The sequence below is a fragment of the Panulirus ornatus genome, chromosome 37 (genome assembly GCF_036320965.1).
Source record: "Panulirus ornatus isolate Po-2019 chromosome 37, ASM3632096v1, whole genome shotgun sequence".
Taxonomy (NCBI): Eukaryota; Metazoa; Arthropoda; class Malacostraca; order Decapoda; family Palinuridae; genus Panulirus; species Panulirus ornatus.
The window spans coordinates 1144356-1159776 of NC_092260.1; positions in this window are offsets into that span (position 1 = coordinate 1144356).

A 15421-nucleotide genomic window follows, 5' to 3' on the forward strand; every position below is an offset into this window, starting at 1 on the left:
AATATCCTGGGCGATCGACAGCTACATGTACTGGACTTTATTCACCTACATGTATGGACGATGGAAGCCTATGTGTACTGGAGGATAGATACATACATGTAATTGGCGATAGACACCCACAAATACTGGACGATAGACGCCTACATGTACGTCACGATACACACCTAAATGTACTGGGGTTAGACATATACATGAACTGGACAATAGACACCTACCTATCCTGGGCGATAAACGCCCACATGTGCTGGGCATGAACTGGACGACAGCCATCTACATGCACTGGATGATAGACTCCTATATGTTCTGGACGTTAGACACCTACATGTAATGGACGATAGAATCGTACATGTACTAAACGATACACGCCTACATGAAATGGACGATAGACACCCACACGTATTGGACGATAGACTCCTACAGGTACTGGACGATAGACACCTACAAGTACTGAACGATAGACACGTATATGAACTGGATGATAGACACCTACATGCAGTGGCCGATGTACACCTACATGTTTTGGGCGATAGACACATACATGTAATGGACGATAGACACCAAAATGTAATGCCAGTTAGACTCCAACTTGTACTGGACGACAGACACATACTTATCCTGGACGATAGACACCTACATGTACTGGATGAAAGACTCCTACATGTACTGGACGATGGAAGCCTATCTGTACTGGACGATAGACATATACATGTAATTGGCGATAGACACCCACAAATACTGGACGATAGACACCTACATGTACATCACGATACACACCTAAATGTACTGGGGGTTAGATATCTACATGAACTGGACAATAGACATTTACCTATGCTGGGCGATAGACAGCTGCATGTACTGGACGTTACACACCTACTATGTGTACTGGGTGATAGACACCTAATGTATTGGACGAGAGACACCTACATGAACTGGACGATAGACACCTAAATGTACTGGATGGTAGACTCCTATATGTTCTGGACGTTAGACACCTATATGTAATGGACGATAGAATCTTGCATATACTGAACGATACACACCTACATGAAATAGACGATAGAAACCTACACGTACTGGACGATAGACTCCTACAGGTACTGGAAGATAGACACCTAAGAGTGCTGGACGAATGCACTGGCAAATGGACACCTACATGTTCTGGGCGATAGAAACCTACATGTACTGGACGATAGACACCTAAATGTAATGCCCGTTAGACACCTATATGTACTGGACGATAGACACCTAAATGTTATGCCTATTAGACATCTACATGTACTGGACGATAGACACCTATATTTCCTAGACGATAGACGCCTCCATGTACTAGACGATAGACACCTATATGAGCTGGACTATAGATTCCTATAAGTTCTGGATGATAGACACCTACATGTACTGGACGATAGACACATACATGTACCGGACGATGGACGGCTACTTGTACAGGACAACAAACACCTAAATATAGTGCACGATAGACACCTACTTTTGCCGGACGATAGACACGTACATTTACTGGACGATAAGCATGTACATGCACTGGATGATAGACTCCAACATGTTCCCGAAGATAGATACCTACGTGTACAGGGCGAAAAACACCTACATGTACTAGACGATAGCCATATACATGAAATGGACGATAGACACCTACATATACTGGACGACAGACTCCTACATGTACTTGACAGTAGACACCTAACTGTACTGGACGATAGACATGTATATCAACTGTATGATAAACACCTGCATGTACTCGACGATAGACTTCTACATGTGCTGGAAGATAGACAACTATATGTACTCGTGATAGACGCCTACATGTACTGGACAATAGACACTTGCATGTGCTGGACAATATACACCTACGTGTTCCGGATGATAGTCACCTACATAAGCTGCACAATAGACACCTACATGTACAGTATGATACACACCTACATGTGCTGGACGATAGACACCTACATGTCCTGGAAGATAGACATCTACATGCACTAGACAATAGACTCCTACATGAACTGGATGATAGACACCTAACTGTAGTGGACGATAGACACATATCAACTAGGCGATAAGCATCTATATGTGCTGGACGATAGACACCTCTATGTACTGGACGATAGATAATTACATGTATTGGACTATAGAAACCTACATGTACTGGACGATAGACTCCTATATGTACTGGGTGATAGACACCTACATGCAATGGACGATAGGCACTTACATATACCAGACGATAGGCTCGTACATGTACTGAAAGATACATTCCTACATGTACTGGACGATAAACACCTACATGTGCTGGACGAGTCACCTACAAGTACTAGACGATAGACAACTACATATACTGGACGATAGACTCTTACATGCACTGGACGATAGACACCTACATGTACTGGATGATAGACACCTACATATACGGGATGATAGACTTTTATATGAACTGGATGATAGACGCCTACATGTACTGGACGATACGCATTTATATACATTGGATGATGGGTTCCAACATGTACTGGACGATAGACACCTACATGCACTGGACGATAGACTCCTACATGAACTAAACTATACATTCTTACATATGCTGGACCATAGACAACTACTTGTATTGAAGGATAGATTCCTATATGTACTGGACGATACACTCCTACAAATACTGGAAGATAGACACCTATATGTATTGGAGGAGAGACTCTTACATATACTGGACGATAGACACCTACATATACTGGACGATAGATACTTACATGTACTGGACGATATACTCCTACATGTACTGGACGATAGACACCTGCATGTACTGGAAGATAGATACCTACAAGTACTGGACGATGGACGCCTACATGTACTAGACGATAGACACCTACATGCAGTGGACGATAGACTATTACACTAATGGATGATAGACACCTACATGTACTGGACGATAACACCTACATGTACTATACTATAAGCTTCAACATGTACTGGACGATAGACTCCTGCTTGTACTGAACTATACATTCCCACATGTACTGGACGACAGACAGTTACTTGTACTGGACGATATACTCCTACATATGCTGAACGATACACTCCTACATGCACTGGACGATAGACCCCTACATGCATTGGACGATACACCCTACATGTACTGAACAATAGACACCTACATATACTGGATGATAGACACTTATATGTACTGGACGATACATTCCTACATATACTGGACGATAGACACATAATTGTACTAGACGATTGACACATCAACTGGACAATAGCCACATACATGTACTGGACGATAGACTCCTACATGTACTGGACAATGGACAAATATATTTACTCGACGATGGACACCTACTTCTACTGGACAACAGACACCTACATGTACTGGAAAACAGACAACTGCATGTACTGGATGATAGACACCTATATGTGCTAGACGATAGACACCTACATGTACTGGAAGATAGACACCTATATATACTGGACGATAGAATCCTACATGTACTGGATTATAGATACTTATATGCACTGCACGATAGACACTTAAGAGTATAGGACGATCGACACTACATACACTGGACGAAAGACTCCTAGATGTACTGGACTATAGACTCCTATATGTACTGGATGATAGACGCCTAAATGTACTGGACGATAGACACCTACATGAACTGGACGGTAGACTCCTACATGAACTGGACGGTAGACTTCTACATTTACTGAAAGATAGACACCTACATGTAATGGACTATAGATGCCTTCCTGTATGGACGATAGACCTACAACTACTGGACGATAGACACTTCCATATACTGAACGATAGACACCTATATATGCCAGACGACAAACACTTACATGTACTGGGCTGGAGACACCTACATGGACTGGATGATAGATTCCAATTTGTACTGGACGATGGACACATACATGTACTGGACGATAAACACACATATGTACTGAACGATAGAATCCTACATGTACTGGACGATAGAATCCTACATGTACTGGACGATAGACTCCTACATCTAATAGACGATAGACGATAGACACATGCATGGAATTGGCTATAGAGACCCACATATTTTACACGATACACACCTACGTGTACTGGAGATGTACATACCTACATGGTCTAGTCGATAGACATCTACATGTACTGGACAATAAACACTTGCCTATCCTGGGCGATAGACAGCTACATGTACTGGACGTTAGACACCTACATGTACTGGTCGATAGACTGCTATATATACTAGGCAATAGAAGCCCACATGTATTGGACGATAGACATCTACATGAACTAGAGGATAGACACCTACAGGTACTGGACGATAGAATCCTACATGTTCTGGCCGATAGACAACTAAGCATACTGGACGATAGACACCTAAATGTGCTGGGCAATAGACATCCATATGTACTGGACGTTAGACACCTACATGTGGTAGACGATAGAATCTTACGTGTACGGAACGAAACACACCTACATTAAGTGAACGATAGACACCTACACGTACTGGACGATACACTCCTACATGTACTGGACGACAGACACATACATGTACTGGACGATAGACTCCTACATGTACTGGATGATAGACACCTACACTTACGGGACGATAGATTCCTATATGAACTGGCCGACAGACACCTACATGTACTGGCCGATGGGCACCTACATGTTCTGGGCGATATACACCTGCATGTACTCAACGAGAAACACGTAAATGTAATGCCTGTTAGACTCCTACATGTACTGGACGAAAGACACCTACATGAAATGGACGATAGACACCTACATGAACTGGACAATAGACACCAACATGTGCAGTATGATAGACACCTACATTTGCTGACGCTAGACACCTACATGTACTGGACGATAGACACCTACATGCGATGGACGATAGACTCCTATATGTACTGGACGATAGACACCTAACTATATTGGACTATACATTAACTGGATGATAGACAGCTACATGTACTGGACGATAGAATCTTATATGGACTGGACGATAGACAACTATATGTACTCGACGATAGACACCTACATGTACATGTACATGTGCTGGACGATCGACACCTATACGTACTGGACGATATACACCTACTTGTACAGTATGGTAGACACCTACATGTGCTGGAAGCTAGACACCTGCAAGTACTGAACAATAGACACCTACATGTACAGGACAATAGACACCTACATGTACAGTATGGTAGACACCTACATGTGCCGGACGCTAGACACTTACATGTACTGGACGATAGACACCTACATGTAATGGACGATAGACTCCTATATGTACTGGACGATAGACACCTAACTATGCTGGACGATAGACAGATACATCAACTGGACGATAGACAGCTACATGTACTAGACGACAGAATTCTATAGGTACTGGACGATAAACAATTATGTGTACTCGACGATAGACACCTACATGTACAGGATGATAGACACCTACATGTGCTGGACGATAGGCACATATATGTACTGGACGACAGACACCTACATGTACAGTATTGTAGACACCTACATGTGCTGGACGCTAGACACCTGCATGCACTGGACAATAGACACCTACATGTACTGGACAATAGATACCTACATGTACATTAAAGTAGACACATACATGTTCTGGACGCTAGACACCTACATGTACTGGACGATAGACACCTACATGTAATAAACGATAGACTCCTATATGTACTGGATGATAGACAACTATACTGGACGATAGACACATACATCAAATGGGCGATAGACAGCTACATGTACTGGACGATAGAATCCTATATGTACTGGACGATAGACAGCTATATGTACTCGAAGATAGACAGATACAATTACAGGATAATAGACACCCACATGTGCTGAACGATAAACACCTATATGTACTGGTCGATAGACACCTATATGTACTGGACTATAGACTCCTACATGTACTGGACGACAGATACCTACTAGTACTGAACAAAAGACACCTACTTGTACTGTACGATAGATACCTGCATGAAATGGATGATAGACACCTACATGAACTGGACGATAGACACCTGCATGAACTGGACGATAGACTTCTACATATACTGGACGTTAGACACCTACTTGTACTGGATGATAAACACCTACATGAACTGGACGATAGACTCCTATATGTACTGGTCGATGGAACACTGTATGTACTGGACGATAGACACCTATATGTACAGGACAATAGACACCTATATGTTCTGGACGATAGACACCTACATGTACTGGACGATAGACACTTACACATACTGGAAGATAGACACCTATATGTGCTGGACGATAGACAACTGCGTGTACTGGCTGATAGACACCTACATGTACTGAAAGATAGACAACTGTATGCACTAGACGATAGACACCTACATGTAAAGGACAGTAGCCACATACAAATACTGGACGACAGACACCTAAATGTACTGGACGATAAACACCTACCTCTACTAGACAATAGAAACATATATGTCCTAGACGATAGACTACATGGACTGGACGATAGACACCTACATACAGTGGACGATAGACACCTACATGTACTAGATGATAGACAAACAGTGGACGATAGACACTTATATTGCTGGATGATAGACACCTACATGTATTGGACGATAGAAACCAATATAGATTGGACGAAAGACTCCAACATGTACTTGACGATAGACACCTCCATATACTGGACGATAGACACCTTGATGAGGTGGTTCATACCCGCCTGCGTGTGCTCGACGATAGACACCTACTTGTACTGGACGATGGACGTCTATATGTAGTGGGCGATAGACACCTACATGTGCTGGACGATAAAAACGTACATGTATTTGGCGATAGGCATTCACATGTATTGGACATTAGACACCTATATGTACTAGACAATGGATACCTACAATTATTGGGTGCATCAACATGCACTGGATGATAGACACCTACCTGTATTGGGTGATAGACAACTACATAAACTGCACGATTGTATTGGACGATAGACTCCTACATATACTGGACGATAGACACCTACATGTACTGGACGATAGATACCTACATGAGCTGGACGATAGACACCTACATGCATTGGACGATAGACACCTACATGTACTGGACGATAGACACCTACCTGTACTGGACTGTAGAATCCTACATGTACCAGACGATGAACAACTACATGTACTGGACGATAGACACTTGCCTGTACTGGACGATAGACCCTTACATGTACTAGAGGATAGACTCCTATATGTACTGGACGATAGACACCTGCAAGTAGTGGACGAGAGACACAAGTACTAGACGATGGAGTCCTACATGTACTGGACGAGACACCTACATGTACTGGATGATAGACACATAAATATGCTAGACGATAGACTCTTACATGAACTGGGCGGTAGATACCTATATGTACTGAACGATAAACACCTCCATGTACTGAACGATAGACACCTACTTGTACTTGAAGATAGACTCATACATGCATTGGACGATAGACGTATGTATGTACTGGAAAATAAACACTTACAAATCTTAGACGATAGATACCTACATGTACTGCACGATAGATACATACATGTGCTGGACGATAGACACCTACATATATTGGACTATAGACACCTTCATGTAGTGGATGACAGACACCTACATGTACTAGACGTTAGACACCTGCATATACTGGACAATAGATACATGAACTGGACGGTAGACTCCCACATGAACTTAACGATAGGTTCCTGAATGTACTGGACGATAGACACCTACATGTACTGGACGTTAGACACCTACGTGTACAGGACTAATGACACATACATGTACTGGGCGATGGATACCTACTTCTACTTGACGATAGATGCCTACATGTACTCGAGGATAGACACCTACATGTCCTAGGTGATACACACCTACATGTACTAGGCGATAGACTCCTACATGTACTGGACGATTGACATCTACATGTACTGGACGACAGACATCCACATGTACTGGGAGATAGACATCTATATGGAGTGAGTGATAGACACCTACATGCACTGGTCGATAGACAACTACAGATACTGGATAGACACCTACATATACTGGACGATAGACTCCTACTTATACTGGACGACAGATGCATTCATATAGTGTACGACAAACTCTACATGTACTGGACGATAGACACGTAACTGTACTGGACGATAGATATCTACGTGTACTGGACGATAGATACCTACATACTAACCACGATTGACACCTACATGTACTGGACTATAGACACCTACATGTCCTGGACGATAGGCACCTATATGTACTGGACGAAAGACACCTACATGTACTGAACGATAGGGACCTATATGTACTAGACGATAGACACCTACCTGTACTGGATGATAGACTCCTACCTGTACTGGACGATAGAAACCTAAATGTACTGGACGGTAGACATCTAAATGTACTTAACGATTACGACCTACATGTGCTGGACGATAGATACCTACATGACCGGACGATTGACACCCACCTATACTAGGCGATACACACCTACATGTACTGAACGATAGAATATTGCATGTAATGGATGTTAGACACCTACATGTACTCGACGATAGACACCTACATGTACTGGACGATAAACTCATACATGTAATGGACGATACATAGCTACATGTACTGGATGATAGATCCTATATGTACTGGACGATACTCTCCTACAAGTATCGGACGATAGACACCTACATGCACTGGACGATACAATCCTACATGTACTGGACGATAGACACATATATGTATTGGACAATAGATTTCTACATGCACAGTACGATAGACACCTACATATACCGGAAGATAGACACAGACTTGTACTGGACGATAGACACCTACATGTACTAAACGATAAACTCCTACATATACTGGACGATAGACACCTGTATATATTGGGCGATAGACACAAATACTAGACGACAGACGCCTACATGAACTGGACAATACACTCCTACATGTACTGGACGTTAGACACCTAAATATGCTGGACAATAGACACATATGTACTGGAAGACAGACACTGACAAATACTAGACGACACACGCCTACATGTACTGGACGATAGATATCTACATGTACTGGACAATAGACACCTACATGAATTGGACGATCGAGTCTTACACGAACTGGACGGTAGACCCCTACATGTACTTGACGATAGACACCTCCTTGTACTGGACGATAGACGCCAGCATGCACTGGATGATAGACCCCTACATGTACTGGACGATAGTCACATACATGTACTGAATGATAAACAGCACATCCTGGACGATAAAAACCTACACGTACTGCACGATAGACACATGTAGTGGACGGTAGACAACTACTTGACTGGAAGATAGACACCTACATGTACTCTACGATAACACCTACATATACTGTACCGTAGATACCTACATGACTGGTAGACTCCTATATGAAATGGACGATAAACTCTTACATGTACTGGACGATAGACACCTACATGACCTGGATGATAGACACATACATGTACAGGACTAAAGACATATACATGTACTGGGCGATGGACATCTACTTTTACTTGACGATAGACGCCTACATGTACTCGATGATAGACACCTACATGTACTGGGCGACAGCCTCCTACATGTACTGGCAATAGAAACATGTATGTACTGGACGATAGATACCTAAATGTACTGAGCGATAGACATCTACATATACTGGACGAAAGACATATGTACTGGGCGATAGAAATCTACATGCACTGGGCGATAGATACCAACGTGTACTGGTCGATAAACACATTTATGTACAGGGCGATAGACACCTGCATGTACTGGACAGTAGACGCCTACATATAATGGATGGTAGACTCCTACATGTACTGGACGATAGACACCTACATATACTGGACGATATGCATCTACATTTTCTAGACGATAGACACCTGAATGTACTTGACGATAGGCACACATGTGTACTAGACGATAGACACCTACGTGTACTGAACGATAGACACCTACATGTACTGAACGATAGACACCTACATATCCTGGACGATTGGCACCCATATGAGTGGACGATAGACTCCTAACTGTACTGGACGATAGACACCTAGATGTACTGGACGATAGACACCTTATGTACTGGACTATAGACACCTACATATACTGGACGACAGTCACCTACATGTACTGGACGATAGATACTTATATGTACTGGACGATAAAAAATTACGTATACGGAACGATATACACCTACATGTACTGGACGAGACACCTATGTGCACTTGACGATAGACACCAACATGTACTGGACAATAGGCACCTACATGTACTGGACAATGGACGCCTACAAGCCCTCGACGATAGAAATGTACATGCAATTTACGATAGACTCTTACTCGTACTGGACGATAGATTCCTACATGTTCTGAACGATACACACCTACACGTACTACACGTTAGACTCTGTCATATACTGGACAATAGACTCCTACATGTACTGGACGATAGACTTCTATAAGAAATGAAAGATAGACACCTACATGTTCTAGGCGATAGACACCTAAATGTACACGACGATAGACGCTTACATGCAATGGAAAATAGACTCCCACATTTACTGGACAAGTACACACCGACAGGTACTTTACGATATACACTTATATGTTCCAGACGATACACACCTTATTTACTTGACGATAGACGCCTACATGTATTAGACGATAGACTTCTACATGAACCGGACTATAGACACCATCATGTACAGGACGATAGACACCTACATGTACTGGACGATAGAGCCTTACATGTACTGGACAATAGACAAGTTCACGTAATTTACGATAGACTACTATTTAAAGTAGACGATAGACCTATATATATGGGACGAATAACTCCTCCATATTCTGAACGATACACACCTACATGTACTGCGCAATAAACTCTTTCATGTATTGGACAATAGACTCCTATATGTACTGGACGAAAGACTCATATGTACTTGGACGATAGAAACCTACATGAAGTAGACGACAGACACCTATATATTTTAGAATTTAGACAACTAGATATACTTGACGATAGACGCCTACATGCACTGGACGATAGACTCCTACATGAACTGGACGATAAACAACATGTACTGAAAGATAGATTCCAACGTGTACTTGACGATAGACTCCTACATGTACTGGACGATAAACACCTACATATACTGGACGATAGACGCATACATATATTGGACGATAGATACCTACATGTTCTAGACAATAGACACCTAAATGTACTTAACTATAGAAGCCAACATGTACTGGACGATAGATTCCTATATATGCTGGACGATAGGCACAAACATATATTTGACGATAGACTCCAAGATGTACTGGACGATAGACTCTTTCTTGTACTAGACAATGAACACCTACAAAGACTGGACGATAGACTCCTACATGTACTGGACGATAGACACCTACATATACTGGACGATAGACACCTACATAAACTGAACGATAGAGTCCTATATGTACTGGACGGTAGACACGCACATATAATGGAAGATAGACCTACATATACTGGACGATAGGCTCCTATATATATTCTGAACGATACACACTTCCATGTACTAGACGATACACTCTTTCATATACTGGACAATAGGATCCTACATGTACAGGCCGATAGACACCAACCCGTACTGGACACATACGTACTGGGCGATAGACACTTACATGTACTGGACGAGACACCTACATGTACTGGACGATAGACACCTACATGAAGTGGACGATAGACACCTACTTGTACTGGACGACAGACATCTACTTGTAGTGGACGATAGGCTCCTACATGTCCTGGACGGTAGTCTTCGACATGTACTGGATGATACACACCTACGTATTTTGGACGATAGACACCTACATTCACTGGACAATAGATACCTACATGTGCTGTACGTTTAACTCCTACATATACTGGACGATAGACACCTACATGACCGGACGGTTGACACCTATATGTACTGAACGAGAGACACCTAAATGTGCTGGACAATACGCTCCTACATGTAGTGGACGATAGACACCTACATGTACTGGACGATAGACACCTTCATGTACTGGACGATAGACACCTACTTGTACTGGACGATAGACACCTACATGTACGGGACGATAGACTCCTACATGCACCTGACAGTAGACTCCTGCATGTACTGGATGATACACACCTACGTGTTTTGGACGATAGACATCTATTTTTACTGGAAAACAGACACCTATATGTACTGTATCATTAATTCCTACATGTACCGGACGATAGACACCTACATGGTTGGACGGTTGACACCTGCATGTACTGGACGATAGACACCTACATGTGTTGGACGATACACTCATACATATTCTATACGATTAACTCTTGCATATACTGAACGATAGACACCTACATGACCGAACGGTTTACACCTACATGTACTGGACGATAGACACCTACATGTACTGGACGAAAGACACCTACATATGCTGGACGATAGAAGCCTACATGTGCTGGACGATAAACACCCACATGTGCTGGACGATACACTCCTACATGTACTGGACGATAGACACATACATGTATTGGATGATAGACACCTATATGCACTGGACGATAGACTCCTACAGGTACTAGACGATAGACTCCTACATGAACTGGACGGTAGCTACATGTACTGGATGATACACATCTAAAAGTTTTGGACTATATACACCTATATTTACTGGACAATAGACACCTACATGCACTGTACGATTAACTCTTGCATATACTGGACGATAGACACCTACATGACTGGACGGTTACCACCTACATGTACTGAACGATAGACACCTTCATGTACTGGACGATAGATTCCTACATGTACTGAAGGATAGAAACCTACAAGTAATGGGCGATAGACAAGACACCTATATGTATTCGACGATAGACTTCTAAATGTACTGGACGATTGACACCTACATGTAATGAATGGTAGAATCCTAAATGTACTGGATGATAGACACCTACATGTACTCGACGATAGACACCTACATGTACTGGATGATAGACACATCTTGTACTAGATGATATACTCGTAAATGAACTTGGCGATAGACACCTGTATGTACTGAACGATAGATACTTACAAGTAATGGACGATAGACGCCTACATCTACTGGACGATATACACCTACATGTACTGGTCGACACACACCCACATGTACTGGAAGATAGACTCCTACATATACTGGACGATAGACACCTACATATACTGGACGGTAAATACTTACATGTACTGGGCAATAGACGCTTACATGTACTGGACGATAGACTACATGTACTGGACGAAAGACATCTATATGAAGTGGATGATAGGCTCCTACAAGAACTGAACGTTAGACTTCTACATGTACTGGACGATTGACACATACATGTACCGGATGATAGAAACCTACATGTACTAGACGATATACTTGTGCATGTACTGGAAGATAGACACCTGAGTTTACTGGACGATAGACACCTACAAGTAATTGACGATGGATGCCTGCATGTACTGGACGATATACACCTACATGTACTAGTCTACACACACCCACATGTACTGGAAGATAAGCTCCTACATGTACTGGACGATAGACACCTATATATACTGGACGATAGTCACTTACATGTACTGGGCGATAGACTCTTACATGTACTGGACGAGAAACACCTACATGTATTGGACGATAGACACCTACATGAAGTGAACGATAGGCTCCTACATGAACTGGATGTCAGACTTTTACATGTACTGGACGATAGACACAAGTAATGGACGATGGAAGATGCTTGTATTGGACAAAACAACTCCTACATGTACTAGACGAAAGACTCATACATGAACTGGAGGATAGACTCGTACGTGAACTGTACGTTAGACTTCTACATGTACTGCACGAAAGACACGTATATGTCGTAGACGATAGACACCTACATGTACTGATCGATAAACACCTACATATACTGAACGATAGACACTTCCATGTACTGAAGAATAGACACTTATATGTACTCGACGATAGACACTAACATGTACTGGACGATAGACACCTACATGCACTAGACGATAGACTCCAACTTTTACTGAACGATAGGCACACGTACTGGACGATAGAAACCTACATGTATTGGACGATAGACTCCTACATGTACTGGACGATGGACGCCTATATGTACTGGACTATAGATAGCTATATATACTGGACGATAGACACCTACATGTAATGGGCTCAGGACATCTACATGTACTGGACGAAAGACACTTACCTATATTAGGCGATAAACAGCTACATGTAATGGACAACAGACTCCTACAAGTACTGGGCGATAGACACCTCTTGTACTGGATGATACTTACCTACATGTTATAGATGATAGACACCTATATGAAATGAATGATTTACTCCTAAATGTACCGGACGATAGACATCTACATGTACTGGACGACAGACACCTACAAGTACTGGACGATGGACACAAATATGCAATGGACAATAGACACCTCCACGTAGTGGAGAATACTGCATGTGCTAGACGATAGACACCTACATGAACTGAACGATAGACTCCTACATGTACTGGACGATCGACACCCGCATGTACTGGACGATAGACACATACATGTTCTGAGCGATACATTCCTACAAGTACTGGATGATATACACCTACATGTACTGTACAATAGACACCTACAAGTACTGGACGATGGAGGCCTAAATGTACTGGACGATAGACACCTACTAGCACTGGACGATAGATTCTTACATGTACGGAACGATACATTCCTACATGTACTAGACGATAGACACCTACATGTATTGTACGATAGACACCTACAAGTAGTGGATGATGGACACCAATATGTATTTGACGATAGACACCTCCACGTACTGAAGAATACACACCTATATGTACTGGACGATAGACACCAACATGTATTGGACGATGGACGCCTAGATGTGCTGGACGATAAACACCTACATGCACTAGACGATAGACACCTACATGTACTGTACGAAAGACACCTACAAGTACTGGACGATGGACACCAATATGCACTGGACGATAGACACCTCCATGTACTGGAGAATACACCTATATGTACTGGACGATAAATACCAACATGTGCTGGACGATAAACACCTACATGGACTAGACGATAGACACCTTCAAGTACTGGACGATAGACATCTATATGTACTTGACGATGGCCTCCTGCAAGTACTGGACGATCGACAACTACATATACTGGACGATAGACTCCTACAAGTACTGAACGATACATTCCTACATGTACTAGACGATAGACACCTACATGTACTGTACGATAGACACCTACAAGTACTGGACG